The 20,778-nt window shown below is 43.3% G+C and overlaps 1 protein-coding gene across 1 annotated transcript in view; it reads right to left on the bottom strand.

Moving 5' to 3' along the window:
- Window positions 1-20,778, bottom strand: part of LOC310878179 (CUB and sushi domain-containing protein 1-like) — a 740,702-nt gene that overhangs the window by 514,410 nt on the left and 205,514 nt on the right. The gene's annotated exons all lie outside the window — the stretch shown is intronic.

Genomic DNA, 20,778 nt, shown 5'->3' with positions numbered 1-20,778 from the left:
ACGTTAGGACACGGAATTCTCCGTTTTGACATGCTACAATCTATACTCTGTTTGAACTGTAAAAGCACATGGTTTACTGTAAAAGCACATGGTTTACTGTAAAAGCACACGATAGCCCGTTGATGAAGAATTATCAGGTCAAACCTTAACTAATGAAACCCACTAGACTTAGTGAACCGGAGTGGTCTCTACACTCAGACTTTAAGGTTTACACCACATCTCTTTGCAAAGCAACAGATCTGATATTTTTGGATGCTGGCCGGGGCTCAAGTGGTTAAATGTTTAAGACAGTTTGTATATATTTTGTATCTCAATAACAACCCCCTGGTTCACGTTGATTATTATTATGTATTTATTTTATTCAACACTGATATGATGCAACATCAGTTATTTTGAGCATTTTGCCAGATTATTCTGGTAAAGAGAAGAGTGAACATAAAAAAACTAAACTAAAAACAACAACAACAAAACAGATTGTGATTCAATAAGACAACACATACCATAAAGCTATACATTATCTCCACCAAGCAGGTGGAGGACGTGGACCGGAACTATAGTCAATCACACAAGGTGCACAAGGTATCAACAAATCAGACTTTATCTATTACAGCAAAAGCTGCATAACAAATCAGTTTCAGAATTATCCTCGCAAGATTACTGTAGCCCATGAGGGGAAGGCAACCTTCGGCACGGGTGCCAACATTGGCACAGTGAAGGGTGATCACAGGCACACTCATGGCATAAGTGTGTGAGAGAGGATCTTTCTTTTGAAAATAACATAACTCTCTCAAATGCATGCAAATCCTGAGCTGTGACTGCAGGGGACGGAGTCTGGGAGATAGGTGAGTTATTAATAATGTTCATCACAATGTCCCGATGTGAAAGAAAATAGTCAGGTAGAAGAAAGAAATGTTGTTATATTTTATATTTATCGACAATCAACATCTGTTGGAATGGCGGTGCCATAATTCAGCATAATGTTGACATGGCACACTAGCTATAAAAAATAAATAAAAACACGGCACTTCAAGTCAAAGAGGTTGCTGACCCCTGGGGGGGGGGGGGGTCACATACTGCATATCGCAATGTACAGTATTAGGCTATAACATTGTTATTGTAGGTTTGTACCAAAGACATGCCACACTACAAATTGAGTTGTTCAGTAGAAGGATTTATTTCCATATACTGTAGCCTGTCTACTACTGGTTGCTCTGTGATAATTAATGAAGTAATTAGAATCCTTTATTGTATCCCTTTCCCCTCAGTGCCTTTTCATACAGTACTTCACAACAACAACATATGCTTATACGTACAAGACACAGAACAAGTGAGTCAAACATTCAACAGGGAATGAATAGACTATGACATAATAAAATAATTGTACTATTATGTAACATGTACACAGTAAATTAAGAAACCTTGCAAGTAATGTGTAGGAGATCGACAGTGCAACTGTTGTTCATCACATATGCTACTTGTCTGTGTCTGCAAACATCACTATTATGTAATTCCTACATAAACTATGTAATTCCCTTCTTTTTGGTCTCCCCACAAACTCCTCCATGAACTCCAACTAGTCCAGAACGCTGCTGCCCGTCTCATCATCAGAACCTCTGTCCTCAGTCACATCACCCCTCCACTGGCTCCCCATCAAATACAGCATCGACTACAAGATCCTTCTCCATACATTCAAGGCCATTCATAACCTTGCCCCCCCATACCGGTCTGACCTTGTCCACGTCAGCATGTCCACCTGGTCTCTTAGGTCTGCCTCCTCCATCACTCTGAATGTCTTCCCAGCCTGTCTGTCCAGTGTCCACCATGGGGTCAAGAGCCTTCAGCCGCTCTGCCCCTCACCTCTGGAACTCCCTCCCCCCTGATATTAGAAACATGGACTCTATTCACCATATTCCAAACTCACCTCAAAACCCACCTGTTTATGCAGGCATATGGCTGACCTTTGTTGTCTTCTGCTGCAAGCTGTGCCTTAGTTTTGATTTTGCTTTTAACTGTGTTTTTGTATTAACTGTTTTTAACCTGTTCAAAACAAACAAAAAAATAAATAATAATAATGTAAATGTAGAGCACACCTTTTGTGATCTACTGGGCACACATTTCAGGGGGGGGGGGGTTATTCTTTGTTGGAAATTGTTTCACAGTCGCTTAAAAAATCCATCGCTTGACATGTTTGATAAAACAACACAAAGCGCTAATGCCCCATCCTGGGTTAACCTTCTTTCTGAGACATTAAAATAATTTACAGAAACAATAAATCAGAGTCAGATTATGGTGTGCATGTGACCAAGTCAATAAAAGAAGACGAGAAGGCCAGTGTGTTATGCATACCCCCTGGTTATGAACGAGCTTCGAGAGTCAAGATACTAAATGAGTAAGACATGCTGCTGCCTTATTAAGGTTAACATGTGTGATTAATGTGCACATAAACATACACAGTTAAAATCCTTAGTGTTCATTTGAACTATATGCAGGTCCACTCGGGTCCATTTCGGCACCACTCTCTGTGTTAAATTAACTCTAAAGATTTTCCCCACATGCAGCCATTGGAAATCATTCTGTATGTGGAGGTAGAGTAGAGAAGTCCACATTGGATTGCAGATCACTGTTGTGTGCTTAAACACCCCCATTTGGACTTAATATAACTTAGACGGGGAGAGGAGGCTTATATAAACCGGGGGGGGGGGGGGGGGGGGGGGGATGAGGTTAGTGGAGACGTGCATCACACAGTAGTTGTCGATTATATGGAACCAAACGGGGAGCACATTAGAGGCAAAAAACAACTAGGCTTTGGAGTACAGAAGTGTACTCCATTTATGCTCTGAGAACAGAGAACTATAGCAGAATGAAAATAAGTCACATTCCTCCAATATTTTAACCCATTCTGAACGGGCACCCATTTTGGTGTTGGCATCATGTTATGCTTTAGCTATTGAAAAATAGCAGATCTACAAGCTCATATCGCGCCACCGAGTGGCGCGATACGAGCTTGTAGGTCTGCTATTTTTGAAAAAAAATCGAAGAACGACTGACATTTTTAGAATCTGATCTCAGGTCAGAATGGGTTCATCAGACCAGTGTGTGTCCGGCAGAAACCTCGTGTGAATCTGATCTCAGGTCAGAATGGGTTAATAATGAACTTCAAATAAAAATAGTTGAATAAGTAATAGCAAAGATCCACAGCGGATTATAGGAGAGACTGCTGAAACAATATACTGAAAAAAGGGTATGTTCTTGTTCCCACTAGGCGCGTGTTATGGAGAAAAGGCTCTGGGCTCTATTTTCATCCATGCTAAACCCCTCATGTCTAAACCACTTTGCCTTTGCCTATTTTGAAAAACATTTTTTAATTGTGAAAATAGCCAATCTACATCGACACGTTGTGAGTTTGTAGATTGGCTATTTTAACTACAGTATTCAAAAATGTTTTTCAAAATAGTAAAAAAAAAAAGAAAGGCAAAAGCAAAGTAGTTTAGGGTGTTTTAGGATGACCCAAGGGACATCTGTATCAAAAGTCATGCTTTTATCCACTGTGTAACGATTTGGCAAAAAAAAGCAGGTTAAACTTAGCCATTATGTTGTTTTATTTAAATGCTTTCCGATTTTAGCTGTCTTGTACACGCACACGCACACACACACACACACACACACACACACACACACACACACACACACACACACACACACACACACACACACACACACATTTGCACGCAAAGAACCACAATGCAAATAATACGCTCTCAAGCTATTTTTGGGGAGAAAATACAGACATAAAAACCCGGAGTTAGAGGTGAAGACAGAGCGACATTTTGACAAAGGGAGGTCAAAGAGAAATGGAAATAGGGGACTGAGGGGGCTGTTCAAACGTCATTCAATTTTTAGCAGGAATCAAAGCAGCTGGGATAATGAGTCTGCGTACAATGGCTTCATACTAATTCTCATTTCAATGGCTGACTTACAGAAGAAAGCTGGGGTTTCAGGGTGAGAGAGATATGTATGCAGAGAAAGAAGGAGCGAGACTGACACACGGAGACAGACAGGGAGAATGAGAATGAGACTGAAAGGGAAAAAAAGGAAGGACATAAATTGGGAGTGTGGTGGGGAAACTCAAAGCAAAGTCATTGAGGACAGAGACAGACAGACAGAGACACAAAGAGATACAGAACAGACAGAAAGACAATGAAAGAGACACACAGACAGACCTTCCCATTGAACTGACAAACAGAGACGGGAGCGAGAGAGAGAGAGAGAGAGAGAGAGAGAGAGAGAGAGAGAGAGAGAGAGAGAGAGAGAGAGAGAGAGATGAAGAGAGAGAAGAGTAATTTGATTCCTTCAAAATAGAAGCTCGGGTGCCGGGAAGACATGGCCGCTTTTACTCTTTACTCTTTACTCTTACGCTTTTATATTTTGAACGAGAGGCATGTTGAAGTCAGAAATGAAGAGCTTAGTATATGCATCTGGTCAAAACCACGGAGAGCTCCCTAGATAAGCAGATACGAGGCATTATTTCTGCAGATGAACGAAGAGCAAAGAGTATGGTGGCCAACAAAAAAATATAATGAAAAAAAAAATCTGAATATTCTTCTCTCGTTTGATATCATTGAAAATGCGCTAGGACGTGTACAGACGTTGGATGGGCTGAACCAGTTAAAATGTATTTCTTCACAAAGCCAAGAAAAAAGCTTAAGTATCACTCAGTTACTTATAGACACACCGAGTTAAACAGGCTTTGAGAGAAAACGAGGGCCAGGTCAAGGACACGCACGCACGTTTCAAACTCACGTTGTGTGTGTGTGTGTGTGTGTGTAATCTGTGTTGAAATATGTGTCTCTGATACAGTAGCTTGGTATAGTGGGCAGGTGGTTCGAAAGTGTAGCTCTGTTTCCACCACATTGTGTGTGCTCACTCACTCACTCACTCACTCACTCACTCGATCACCCGCCCGCTCGCCCGCACACCACCATTTTTATAGCACATTATACATGTGCTTCATCATATAAGGCATAAATATTTAGACAAAAAAGGCTTTTAAAAGCATAGGCTACTGTAATTAGACAGGTGATCTACACCAACATTGGGGGCCTATAGAAATATGTGACTCCAGGAGTTGCCATTGACATTTTCAAGATGAATCTGATCGACTGGAGCGATCGGCATGAAACTTTGCACACGCTAGGCCAAGGAAGAACCTAAATCTTTCAACTCTGCCTCATGGTGCTACAACAAGGCCCTTCACGTTGTGCCCTATAGAACCCTTGAAACGTAGGTCGTACAGTCAAACATTTGACTGAAACAACTCCCCCCCCCCCCCCCCCAAAAAAAAAAAAACAGCGCGATAGCGCTGTGATTTGTGTAGCAAATTGAGGATAGAACAGGACATGGCTGAGGGATCTCACACACGCACATGCATGCGTGCAAGCGTGTGCACAGTGCACACTCATGCGTAGGTTGTCAGTCAAGTCGTTCAGGTGATGAGCAGTAATCTTCTAGCTGTCAATGCACTGATGGAGCTACATGATTACTTATCCCTCTATTTCTTTCTCTCTCTCCAACTTTATCTCCGTCTGCTTCTCTCTCTCATGCCCTCCTGCCTCTCTGTGTGTGTGTGTGTGTCCCCTCCCTCTCTCTTCTTCCTTCTCTCATTTCTGTCACAAACACACTTTAATCCTGCAGCTGTTTGACATTTATATGAAAATCAGTGAGTTGTGCTTGGAATATATTCGAGACCAAAATGTATCCTGCCAGCCTGCAAACTAGTCATCCATGCCAATCAGTCAGCAAAGCTTACCCAGTGAGTCAACAGCCAACAGCCCAAGCATGTTATTAGGGTTAGGATTAGGGTATAGCCACATAAACCTAGCATCCCTGTTCTGGGCATATGTCATAATAGACAAACGTTCAACGAAAACAGCAATTCATAAGACCCCTTATTAACACCAGACTTCTCCATGTGCTGCTACCTTGTCGTGGTGGAGAGGCTTGCGTGCCTCCGTGACTCAGAAAGCTTTACCGGAGGGGGTTCATACCCTCAGCAGGTTTAACCATGCCGGGCAGGTTTCTAGAGGAGAGGCCGGACGAAAAGCAGCACCTGGCCCTCCAGGTTGGGGGTTGGGCGTGGGGCCAACAACCCCATCCCATAAAACACTTACATGTTACAGAAACGCCAACAAGAGATCAACAAGACATCAACACCTTGGCCCAGGGAAGAGAGGGGTCTTCAGTAGGAAGGTCTATGACGCCATGTGGTGAAAGCCAGAAGTCTCTGGAAGCGACATGGCCGACCACCCTTCTTTCAACCAGGGCCGCTCACATCGGTACATGGAATGTGAGGACCATGTATGAGACAGGAAAGACATTCCAAGTAGCAGCAATGATGAGGAACAGCAATCTCACGCTGCTCGGAATAAGCGAGACAAGATGGACACAGTCCGGACAGAAACGTCTGTCCTCAGGAGAGATGCTCCTGTACTCCGGTCATGAAGAGGACAACGCCCCCCATACGCAAGGAGTAGCACTGATGCTATCTAAAGCAGCACAGAAAGCACTCATAGGATGGGAAGCACATGGACAAAGGATCATCACTGCATCCTTCCGAACTAAGAATAAGAGGATCAATATGAACATCATACAGTGCTACGCTCCTACCAATGACGGCGAGGAAGCAGACAAGGATCAGTTCTACAACAGGCTGCAATCCATTATAGAAAAACACCCAGAGAGAGACATCACAATCCTGATGGGAGACCTTAATGCCAAGATTGGAAGGGACAACACAGGGTACGAAGACATAATGGGAAGACATGGACTGGGGGTCATGAATGAAAATGGGGAGAGGCTTGCGGACCTGTGTGCTATGAACAACCTGGTCATTGGCGGCAGTGTTTTTCCCCATAAGAACATTCACAAGGCCACTTGGGTATCACCAGACCACATAACAGAGAACCAGATTGACCATATCTGTATCTGTAAGAAATTCAGAAGGTCCATGCAGGATGTAAAAGTAAAGAGAGGAGCAGATGTGGGGTCAGACCACCACCTTGTTGTAGCCAGTCTGAAGCTGAAGCTGAGAAAGAACTGGATGCAGGCACACACAACACAACACAGGTACAACACAGCTTCACTGAGAGAACCCAGCAAGCTGGAAGAGTTCAGACTAACATTACGGAACAAATTCCAAGTTCTACAGGAGCTGCTGGAAGAGGACGAGAGCACTCTGGAGAGCACGTGGAAGGAGATAAAAGAGGCAGTAACGTCTACCTGCAAGGAAGTGCTTGGCCCCAAGAAGCACCAGCATAAGGAATGGATCTCAGAGGAAAGTCTGCGAAAGATTCAAGGCAGGAGGGAAAAGAAGGCAGCAGTGAACAACAGTCGGACAAGAGCGGAGAAGGCCAAGGCACAAGAAAGGTATACAGAGGGAAACAAACTAGTAAAGAAGAGCATCAGAGCAGATAAGCGAAAGTACATGAACAACCTGGCAACAGAGGCAGAACAAGCAGCAAGAGAGGGAAACATGAGAGAACTCTACAACATCACCAAGAAGCTGGCAGGAAAGTACAGCAAACCAGAACGACCTGTGAAGGACAAAGAGGGAAGACCGATAACAGCGGGAGACGAGCAACAGAAGAACAGATGGATGGAGTATTTTGAGGAACTTCTAAACCGGCCAGCACCACATAACCCACCAGACATCGCACAGGCTGACACAGACCTACCCATAGACTGCAACGCACCAACCATGGAGGAAATCAGGAAGGCCATCAAGCAGCTGAGACATGGAAAAGCTGCAGGACCGGACAACATTCCAGCGGAGGCATTGAAGTCAGACCTAGAAACCACTGTGATGCTGCTTCATCCACTCTTCAGGAAGATTTGGGAGGAAGAACAAGTGCCAGGAGATTGGAAAGAGGGCTACCTCATCAAGATCCCGAAGAAAGGAGACCTTAGCAATTGCGCAAATTATAGAGGGATCACACTGCTATCAGTGCCAGGGAAGGTCTTCAACAGAGTCATCTTGAACAGGATGAAGGACCTCATCGATGCACAACTCCGTGATGAGCAAGCTGGTTTCCGCAAGGATCGATCCTGCACAGATCAGATTGCAGCGCTGCGCATCATCATGGAGCAGTCAATAGAGTGGAACTCCTCCCTCTATATAAATTTTGTGGACTATGAGAAAGCCTTTGACAGCCTGCACAGAGAGTCCCTCTGGAATCTTCTCCGACATTACGGGGTGCCAACCAAGATCGTTTCCATCATCAGGAACTCCTATGAGGGACTGACATGCAAGGTGGTCCACGGAGGGCAGCTCACAGAGGCATTCCAAATGAGGACTGGGGTCAGACAAGGTTGTCTGCTCTCACCCTTTCTCTTCCTGTTAGCCATTGACTGGATAATGAAGACCTCCACGGCACAGAGAAGGTACGGAATCCAGTGGACACCTTGGAAGCAACTCGACGACTTGGACTACGCAGATGATTTGGCACTACTGTCACACACACAACAACAGATGCAGGAGAAGACCAACAAGGTGGCAGCCGTTTCGGCACAACTCGGACTCAACATCCACAAAGGCAAGACCAAGGTCCTCAAAATCAACACAGATAACACCAACACAATAAAACTGGACGGCGAGGCATTGGAGGAAGTTGAAGCCTTCACTTATCTAGGCAGTGTGATCGACACGCAGGGGGGCACAGATGCTGACGTTAGAGCCAGAATCGGTAAAGCCCGTGGATCTTTCATCCTATTACGGAACATCTGGAGTTCCAAAGAACTGACTTCCAACACCAAAGTTAGGTTCTTCAACTCCAACATCAAGGCGGTCCTGCTATACGGAGCAGAAACATGGAGAACTACAGCTGCCACCATCAAGAAGGTACAGGTCTTCATCAACAGCTGCCTGCGGAGGATCCTCCACATCCGATGGCCAGACACCATCAGTAACGACGAACTCTGGCAGAGAACCAACCAGCTTCCGGCGGAAAAAGAAATGAGTAAACGCAGATGGCGATGGATAGGTCACACCCTACGAAAGCCTGCGACCACCATCATAAGACAAGCCCTAACATGGAACCCACAGGGCAAGCGGAAAAGGGGTCGCCCTAGAAACACCTGGCGCAGAGACCTGGAAGCAGACATCAAGACCATGAAGACGACCTGGAACCAGCTGGAGAGAACAGCTCAAGACAGAGATGCTTGGAGATCGCTTGTTGACGGCCTATGCCCCAGAAGGGGCAGAAGGCGTAAGTAAGTAAGTAAGTTAACACCAGAGCGGCAAAACACGCCGTACGGTCTGAATGTGTTAATCATATCATAACTGAGCGCACCAGTCTACATAGCGTCGATTGAGCAACATTCAATGTCATTTCCGGTTGGGAAGTCATCCGGTCCCCCTCCATTTTAGTGGATGGGAGGAAAATTCTTCAAACGTGAATAACTCTTGATCTAAATCAATGCTTCCAATTCTAACCAAAGATTGTGTTTTTGACGGCCCATCGCGGTCCCAGCGCTTGTCGCTTTAGAAGTAATCATATACTTCCCGTTTTTGTCAATCCCCTCTAGCTACTTCCAAAATGGTGCAGAGCAACCTTGAAATAGGCCCTGAAGCTGCAAATCGCTGGACGCCCTGATATAATGGTCCCAAATACCCCCGGTTGTTGGGGGAGTTAAAAGCTTGAGCTATACAGCAGATGAATGACCTCAATTCAAGACCTAATTTGAAAACCATACTCTATACAATTTATGTATATTATATGTATACAAAAATAAATAAAAGAAAAGGTATAGTGATCCCAGAGGGGACTTCTCTGCAGCGAGCCAGCAGTAGCTTGCTTCCACTGAGCACAAGGGGGACCATGTTGGGAGTTAAGTGACTTGGTCAGGGACACTTAACCAGGTGACACAAAGCCTGCAAAGCAGAGGATCAAACCAGGGACTTTTCCATTCCTGCAGATGGCCGCTGTATACCTCCTGAGCCACTGCTGCCCGGAAACAATAAGCTAAATTATATAAGTGGATTATACGTTATCTAAATTCAAGACCCATCATAAATTATATCAGATAATCATAAACACAAGACAAAGGGATTCAAATGGACTGAACTGATCTTTTCCATGGAGCTGGAGTCCGGGCTCCATTTCTTCCCGAGACCTACCGTAAAACCATAAACTGATTTCAATTAACCTGTTTTTTAATCTATAAAGAATAGATAAAAAAACAGGTTAATTGAAATTAATTAATTAATTGTTAGCTACAGTATCTTTCTCACTAGAAAGAAAGAAAGAAAGAAAGAAAGAAAGAAAGAAAGAAAGAAAGAAAGAAAGAAAGAAAGAAAGAAAGAAAGAAAGAAGGAAGCATGACACACAATAGGGAGTAATGCTTATACGGTATGCCAGTTGATTGACGGCACATAATCGGTTAAATTTTTTAATCTAGCTTGTAGTCAGAGGGTCCGACCATAACAAATATCAAATTTGACAGGTAAGCCAATAATGTGCAGAATAATAATATGTACATTAATTAAACGGGACAGGTGACAGAGAGAAGGCTACCTGATATACCTTATTGATCCCACAGAGGAAATTCAGGTGCCAGAGAGCTTAAAAACAGACGTTATTCTTAGTGATCTCCCTTCCTACATCTCCTCCAAATTCAATTCAGTCAAAAACGGTCTAAACCTCAAATCAAATACCTGGCTACTGTGTGTAGTACCCTCATCTACATCTGAGGGCGATAAAAATGTCTCGTTTTCTTTGGTCCCTGTTCATGGAACGACCTACAGACCAGACTCAAATTGGCTTTGAAATTTCCCCTGGGTGGTTTAAAAAAGATCACCTCATATGTACACTCTGCCTCTGTGTAGGGGGCTCATATATTTACTTATTTCTGTAAATTTTTACTATGAAAACCTGCATCTCGTGTTCATCACACCTCGTGACACGCTCCATATTTGGCCAGTACAGAATACATTCCTTATGTTGATCTGACGTCATCAAACCCTTAGATCTCTATATATGGAGCTGACCTGTTCTGACGCTGATCTGACCTCATCAAACCCTGAACACTCAAGACGTACACTGTACGCTCCATATATGGCGCGTGTCATGGAGAAGACTGGATCACCTAGATCGGCATGGAGCCGGCCAGCAACTCTACATCTGACCTCACGGACAACAGATAAATAGTTTAACTCCTGCTTCTTAACTGTGCCACATTAAGAAGCTTTGTTGTTTCAGCGCTTCTCGTCCTCAGGGCGTCTTACTGGTGTTTCAATGTATTACTTTTCCCCTTTTTCCGTCACTTAAGTTGTACCACTTGTATTGTATGGATCATGGATATATTATTCCGTGTGTTTTTGTAATGTCATGTATTGATGTGGCATTTTATTTCCCACTTGAAAAAGAGATGCATTAGATAAAAGACGTGTATATTGGTGGTATATTTCACCACTGCCTACATGTGTACATCTACATCCAGGTGCCTGACGGTCATTATGCTACTCCATCCAGCTGCAGGCTGACCTCTCTAAGCCTGCCTTGACTCCTGGGCTTGTGGAACTGGATCTCCTCCCAAGGCTAAGGATATCCATCTGAGATCTTCAGAGAACCACTGATCCAAGAAGAACCACTTTCCTTCCTCTCATGCTGCTACTATTCTGGTAAAGCATTATACAGACGACCTGAGCTTACTCTTTAACTGTGGATAATACAAGGGGCCTTTAGTTGTACTTAGACAGCTCCCAGGTGATGGTAGATGGGTGAGAGCGTGTTTAACTGTGCTCTGCAGCCAAATGGCCTGTTGACAAACGGAGGGTAAAACATAGACAACGTTTCAAGCGTTTAAAGAGGGAGTTTAAAAGCAAGAGCCCCCTAGAGCCTGTGCTGCTCCTTTACACCCAACAGCATCAATGTGACTGAGTCAACCCGCATAGCCATCGTTAACACTAAATATGCTAATACACGTCTTTGGAATCAAAACCATGGGGTGGACATGTATAGGCTTTTTATATATATATATATATATATATATATATATATATATATATACACATATATATATATATATATATATATACTAGAATTCCGCGGCCGCTTTGCGGCCGCTCATCCCAGAGTTACTTTGCCGCGCACTATGGGAAGAAGGAAATTGCGGGAGTTGACTCCACATGTAGTAACGGATGGGTTATTAGTTATTATTATGTGTCCTTATTAGTGTAGTGTAGTGTAGTCAACACGTTATGGCTCATACACACTGCCCGGTATTTGCTCCGATTATGCTGTCGGGGAGCATTTTTGGCGCTGGCCGACAAAACCCCTGATCTGACGTTACTGGTAGATCGTGATCTACCTTTTGGCCACCGCTTAACTCAACCTTTTTTGTCCCAGGGCACACTTTTCATAGCCTAAAAATCTCGGGGCACACCTAGATATACGGTTTGTGTACACTGTATATATACAGTATATAGTAAATATATATATATATATATATATATATATATATATATATATATATATATATATATATAGAATATTAGTGGTCCATGACATGAAAATGTTTGAGAACCACTGCTCTAAAACAACATTGGACAATGATGTTTGACAGTCAGCAATATTGTTGCTTATTCTAGATTTATTTTCTGACTTTTTCGGATTCTCTGACTTGATCTGGCCTGTTAACATTTTCATAGACCTGGTTGCTTGTTTCCCTCTCAGTCAATGTGGCAACCCTGGTGAAAGCCGTGTTGACATTTAGCTTAGCACACAACAGCTAGGAGGATGCAGCAGGCTGCTGCCGTCATGTTTAACAGTATTTTGCGCAATTTATGTCCCCGAATTTATGGATATGGACTTATGGCTCCATCGCTGCCTCTTTCTTTAGTAGAAATTTAACGTGTTGCTGACTGTTTACCTCCCTCTCACACTCGCGAGCGCACACACACACACACACACACACAGCTGACATCCTCTCCCACCGACGTCAGCTGTTCATTTATCTCCTTATTCATACACGCTTTGAGCTGAGAGAAGCTATAAAGCGCCTTTTAAATATGACAATGCTGTATATATATATCAGCTGCACAGTTCAGGCAAGTGTCTGTGGCATATGTAACTTTAACAAAATAGGTTTGACAGCTTAAATCCGGGCGGCAGTGTTGTGTGTGGGACACGGGGTAGTGTTGTGTGTGTGTGTGTGTGTGTGTGCGTGCAATCAGAAGTACTGGCAGTAGCGAAATAACAAACGCGATCTGTCTAATCGTAGTAGTTAGGCACAAACCAAGTACTTAATGTTGATGTAACTAAGACATTCGCTGAGCAAGCTATATTTTAAATACAGAGATTTAGAAGGAATAAGCGAAATGGTGAGGCGACTGGGTTTCTCTGCGGAGTGCGGAGAGGGAGATCCATAGGGGAGATCACATTACAGCAGCCAAAGAGGGAGGGGGGTGGGGGGGGGGGGTTGCGAACTGTTTTTCATGCACACATCTTTTCATTGGCTAGTTCGCTTGCGCCACGTGACAACTTCTCACTTGTTAGTATATATTATATATATATATATATATATATATAATTTATTTATTTATTTTGCCTTTCCGATCCTAGACCGGTTTCGTGCATGCGTGCATGCACTGCCGTTCACTTCCTTGTTTACGGGCTGACAAAAGTTGCTCATAACTCTAAATCTACGGCGCTCTCCATGCATGTTTTGATAATTTTGTACTTCAGCAAGCACCTCGTTTGGAATATTAATGCTTCTAGAGAGACATAAGACGACGTAGTGTGAGGTACTAAGGGACAATTATGTCTCCCGGTTTTGGGGGGTAATGGAAGGCGGGGCTTTTCAGAGTAAAATATGCCTCATCTGCTGGGCACTCTAGCGCCTTTATTATGAAAAATTCCCCAGCTAACTACACCAATGGGTCGTAATACCACGGAATGTTCAATGTTCATTTACAAATGAACATTGAACATTCTGTGGTATTACGGCCTTGTATACTGATCTGAGTTCTTTAAACTTTTTAAAACTTTTATACTTAGTATCGTTATTTAATTATTTACAATTTTACTTATGTGTATTGTGGAGCATCACCCAACCAAGTTTTTTCACAATGCTGTACATGTACATCTTTCTCTTGAACCTTGAGAATGCAACAACACAGGTTTTAGCACAATCTCTCACTAGTGAGGTATTTTTCTGTAATGGCAGGATTACTTTGAACCAACTCATGTAAATGTATGACTCACTGTAGTTTGCCCAATTATCATTCTGGGAGGCTACACAGTCAAATCCTGTGTTGATTTTTTTCTTCCTTTATTTGATCTTTATTTATGCATAAGATGCCATATTAATTTATGAGGGAGCCCGGTTGTTCAGGGTAGCAGCAAACACTGTTATCCATTTGTAACTGTTAGGGTCAAAGTTAAATGAGCATTCAGTATTATACAGTCTATTAGTGCTGAATAGTAGTCGAGTCCTTAGTCCACATTTTCATTTACTCTGTCTCATCTCGGTCTCGCCCTCAATTTGACTTGGACTTGACTCGGTCTCGGACCAAGGGACTCTGGACTGTTCCCCCACGAGTCCACTCGAGTCACGCAATGGAATAAATTATACCCATAATATTATGAGGAGCCCATTCACATTAACATTATAGAAGAGCTCTCACAGTGTTTTCTGTACCTAAAGAAAAAAATGAAATAAATCTGGTCTCGGTCTCGTCTCGAACCCCCTCCCACACTCTGTCTCGGCCCCTCCCCAAAAAGAAAAAGGTCTGGACTTGGACTTGCATTATGTGTACTTGACTACAACACTACAGTGTGCTGTGTTACTCTGCCAACTGGAACACCTGACTGACTGATATTGACAGAAAGTAAAGCTCTAATGCAACACTGCTCTCACATCGAAACCTTCCGACTTTATTAGCAACTTTCTTTTGTCTGCATGGCTTGTTTGTGGAGAAATTCAGATATGCTCTAAGCCAGCGGTTCCCAAACCTTTTTGGCCATGCACCCCCTGTTACCTCATGGCCTAGCTGACGCACACCCCCACATGGAAATATAAATTGCATATGCTATATAGAGACATATTTCCTATTTATCCACATATATGGTATGCACATGAACCTGAATATGGCATATATATATATGCACTATGCAGCATAGGCTGCATACTTGCCATATTGCCAAAGTATTACAATAAAACCATAGCACCACCATTAGCCTTTTCATGTCGCGCAGAATGTGCTCGCACAACACAAGGGTTGCTCTTATATTGACTGGCTCTGCTACCTGCATGGAAAGTGTAAACACACACACACACACACACACACACACACACACACACACACACACACACACACACACACACACACACACACACACACACACACACACACACACACACAGCAGTGAAAGAGTAACATTCATTGCAACAGAAGAAAGTTACACAATGAAAGAAAAATATATCTCTGGCTAACCTAATACAACAAAAGGACAGACATAGATACAGTAGATATAAGACAAGACAGAGAGCATTGTAGGCTACAGTAGCCTTGTCAGAAGTTGTGTTGTCGATGATGAATATTTCTGTACACAGACCTGCTGTTTCTCCTACATATCAGAGGCAGCTGCATCACAGGCAAAATGCTAGCACTGCTGCAACAGAATTCTTGAAATTTACTCAAACTCGACAGGCATACCAAGAAAATGCTCTCCATTTTCTGCCAAAGGCAAAGAGTAAGACAAGGCTCGCTGACAAATATTATATTTCTAGTTGTTTTTTCCACAATATTAATAATAATAAAAAATATTATAATAATATGAAAATGAATATCAATTATTGTTCTCAATCTCCAGAGCACACCGTCCGTCCATCCGTGTGTGTATGTGTCCGTGTCCGCATGGAGGGAGAGTATGTTTTGCACTCCGTCCGTGTGTGTGTGTGTCCGTCCTTCCGTCCATCCTTCCGTCCGTCTGTTCAGCTAATCTCCGGCACCGTTGACCCGATCCATGCCAAACTTTGCACACACACTCCCTGGATGCCAACGACAAACCTCTGCCCCAACTATTCCTCAACGGCCTGTTATAGCGCCACCATGAGGTCGATTTAGGCAAAACACATTTCTGCAGATTACTCGTACACATTTTATCCATACATCACACAACTCGGTATACACTATCTCCATAGTCATTTGATCAACACGGAGCGGCACCATTTCCCATCTTCCATCCTGATTGGCTAAGATTGGCTTCCAAAGCTCACACGATTGGTCCGTTTCGAAAAAATCCCACAAATCACAAACACAGTGTGCAATTTCCGTGAAATTATACACACACATTTCCACTAGGCCGACGACATGCCACAAATTTCCCCCCCAAATCAGCCTCACGGTGGCGCTATAACAGGCCAACTGCATCTTATGTATGCGCACTCCCTAGAGGCCATGGAAAAACATTGTCCCTGCATCCCTCCACATCTGGCGGTTATAGCGCTACCATGAAGCCGAATTATGTAAAACACATTGCTTAATGTTAGTCGCACAGATTTCATCCAAATCTCACGCAAATTGGTCCACTTGATCTCTGTAGTCATGTGATCAAGACGAGTCTGTTGGATTTCTCAGATTCTACACTGCTTGGCTTACACACTATCTCTATAGTCATGTGTTCAAGACGGATCTGTCCGATATAACATTTTCCATCCTAATTGGCTAACATTGGCGTTCAACGTTTGCAGGATTGGCCCGTTTTGAACAAAAAGCCTCTAATCATCCAATTGCCATCCAAGGCACCCTTTTCACATTGGCCTATTATAGCGCCACCAGGAGGCCACAACCTGACCTGCCCTGGTGGAGACCTGTGCCGATGGGCACTTTATCTAGTTTCCTGTCTTTCTATTCAAGTGCAATTGCTATTAGGCTACAGATAGATCTAATATTCAGTGCACAACATTGTGATTCTATATTATATCATAATATTTTGTTCAATTGATTCGTTTTTTTATTGACATTTGATTTGACCAAATAAAAGCATAATGCATTGTTTATTAAATTAGGCTATCTGTCTCGGTAACAATTTCACGTTTGAGGTCAGTCATCAGTCATTTGAGGCCTTATTACTCTCACACATGTTATCATACATCACACAAATTGGTACACTCTATAGTTATGTGATCAACGTGGATCTGTCCGATTTATTTCCCACATTCCATCCTTTATTTCCCACATTCCATCCCCATTCAACATTGGCAGGATTGGTCCTTTTCGAACAAAATGCCTCGAGTCAAATCATAAACGCAGCGTGCAAATTATGTGACATTTTGCACATAAATTAGGAAAAACACACCTTTATGGAAAGGATTAGAAATACAGAGTACTATAAGGAGAGAACAACGAGGGAGGATACAGAGAACTACAAGGAGAGGACAAAGAGGGAAGATACAGAGAACTACAAGGAGATGACAAAGAGGGAAGATACAGAGAACTACAAGGAGAGGACGAGGAAGGATACAGAGAACTACAAGGAGAGGACAACGATGGAGGATACAGACAACTACAAGGAGAGGACGAGGAAGGATACAGAGAACTACAAGGAGAGGACAAAGAGGGAGGATACAGAGAACTAATGAGAGGACAAAGAGGGAGGATACAGAGAACTACAAGGAGAGGACAACGAGGGAGGATACAGAGAACTACAAGGAGAGGACAACGAGGGAGGATACAGAGAACTACAAGGAGAGGACAACGAGGGAGGATACAGAGAACTACAAGGAGAGGACAACGAGGGAGGATACATAGAACTACAAGGAGAGGACAAAGAGGGAGGATACAGAGAACTAATGAGAGGACAAAGAGGGAGGACACAGAGAACTACAAGGAGAGGACAAAGAGGGAGGACACAGATAACTACAAGGAGAGGACAAAGAGGGAGGATACAGAGAACGACAAGGAGAGGACAAAGAGGGAGGATACAGAGAACTACAAGGAGAGGAAAAAGAGGGAGAACACAGAGAACTACAAGGAGAGGACGAAGAGGGAGGATACAGAGAACTACAAGGAAAGGACAAAGAGGGAGGATACAGAGAACTAAGGAGAGGACAAAGAGGGAGGACACAGAGAACTACAAGGAGAGGACGAAGAGGGAGGATACAGAGAACTACAAGGAGAGGACAAAGAGGGAGGATACAGAGAACTAAGGAGAGGACAAAGAGGGAGGATACAGAAAACTAAGGAGAGGACAAAGAGGGAGGATACAGAGAACTACAAGGAGAGGACGAAGAGGGAGGATACAGAGAACTACAAGGAAAGGACAAAGAGGGAGGATACAGAGAACTAAGGAGAGGACAACGAGGGAGGATACAGAGAACTAAGGAGAGGACAACGAGGAAGGATACAGAGAACTACAAGGAGAGGACGAAGAGGGAGGATACAGAGAACTACAAGGAAAGGACAAAGAGGGAGGATACAGAGAACTAAGGAGAGGACAACGAGGGAGGATACAGAGAACTAAGGAGAGGACAACGAGGAAGGATACAGAGAACTACAAGGAGAGGACAAAGAGGGAGGACACAGAGAACTACAAGGAGAGGATGAAGAGGGAGGATACAGAGAACTACAAGGAGAGGACGAAGAGGGAGGATACAGAGAACTACAAGGAGAGGACAAAGAGGGAGGATACAGAGAACTAAGGAGAGGACAAAGAGGGAGGATACAGAAAACTAAGGAGAGGACAAAGAGGGAGGATACAGAGAACTACAAGGAGAGGACAAAGACGAAGGATACAGATAACTACAAGGAGAGAACAAAGAGGGAGGATACAGAGAACTACAAGGAGAGGACAAAGAGGGAGGATACAGAAAACTAAGGAGAGGACAAAGAGGGAGGATACAGATAACTACAAGGAGAGGACGAAGAGGGAGGATACAGAGAACTACAAGGAGAGGACAAAGAGGGAGGATACAGAGAACTAAGGAGAGGACAAAGAGGAAGGATACAGAGAACTACAAGGAGAGGACAAAGACGAAGGATACAGAGAACTACAAGGAGAGGACAAAGAGGGAGGATACAGAAAACTAAGGAGAGAGACAAAGAGGGAGGATACAGAGAACTACAAGGAGAGGACAAAGAGGGAGGATACAGAGAACTACAAGGAGAGGACAAAGAGGGAGGATACAGAGAACTACAAGGAGAGGACAAAGAGGGAGGATACAGAGAACTACAAGGAGAGGACAAAGAGGGAGGATATAGGGATGATTCATGGTTTCATGCTAAAGAGGAGGCATAAACGGAGGAGGGAGGGCAGGAAGGAGGAGAGACATTCATGTTTACAGCTTTGAGCAAATACACATGCAGCGCACACACACGCATGCACACACTTTTAGCTTGAAAGGGAATTATGGTTATTCTGCCTCTGGGAGAGTAGGCTACCCACTGTGAGTGACACACACACACACACGCACACACACACACACACACACACACACACACACACAGAGAGAGTAAAAATATCAGACAACGTACGTACATGCAGTACACATGGTGTTATAAGTACACTGCTCAAGGTCGGGTGGTGGGTGGCATCTATCTGATGGCTGTGATAATGAGCTAACATTAAGAACAACGCTGCCCATTTCAAATGTCTTAAAATCTTTTGAAAATAGCCGATCTACAAGCTCACAATGCATCATGATGCGATGCATTGTGAGCTGGTAGATCGGCTATTTTCAAATGACCTATAGGTCTGAGGTGGTTACTGTTTGTTTTGTAATAGTAATACAAATCTACAAAGTAACTATAGTAGTAACTATGGTTTTCATATAATTGTAGTGGAGTAAAGGTGGTTGTACAATAGACGCGTTTTTGGAAAACCCGATGGAAAAACACAGCTTAAAAATCCGAAAACGCGCCCGGTGTGTAGGGACCTCTAAAGTACAATATTTACCTCTGAGATGTAGTGGAGTAGAAGTAAAAGTATACTGGAAATTGGGGATACTCAAGTAAAGTACAAATACCTCAAAATTGCACTTTCAGTAGGTAAATGTACTTAGTTACGTTACACCACTGGATATTACAGAGATAACAGACCAATCATTCAGTGCCAATGTTTGCTAGCCTATTTGACAGCTGCTTTTTTGAGGGAGGGCGAGGTGAATTTACCGGCTGACCCGGTCGGCCGGTCGGCCCATGGTAATGTTTTTTTTCTTCCTTGATTCATGTGCATTTGGACAGTTCTTTGTTTGGCAATGGTATGGCTGAAGGGTTTGAAACCCATTTAGACCTGAGGACAATTCTACAAACCAAATCATGACCAAATCAATTCTGAATAAACTTTCTACGTATGTCAGTGGTGCTCAAACGATTTCATGTCAAGGACCCACCAGAAATTTCCCCACCACTGCCTACTTTAAGTAAGAGTTTAATGCAAGACATTTTTCACTAAACTATGCTATGACAGGCAGCTAACCCATTCCTCTCAGCTCAGAGGTAATAAAACAATTTCTCTACTTTGTGTTTTCCAGGTTCAACAAGTTTAAAAGAGTCATATCCTCTTCAAATATTTTCCAATTTCAATGAACAATACATCATTATGAAAGCTTACATTCTGTAGTTTCATAACAAACTGAGAAATGACGATGCCCCCCTTGTGTCTCAAACCACTGTAACTGGCCACCGACCCCCATCTGAAAATATGTAGTTCCAGTTCTCAAGATCCCAAAAAATAACTTTCACGTTTGCAAATAGCAGATAAAGAGCACGGCGCGTCGCTT

This window comes from Protomyctophum parallelum, assembly GCF_964188405.1.
Source record: "Protomyctophum parallelum genome assembly, chromosome: 2".
In the NCBI taxonomy this organism is placed as follows: Eukaryota; Metazoa; Chordata; class Actinopteri; order Myctophiformes; family Myctophidae; genus Protomyctophum; species Protomyctophum parallelum.
Note: the sequence above shows the minus strand (reverse complement) of the source record. Positions and strands in the feature narration are given on the sequence as shown.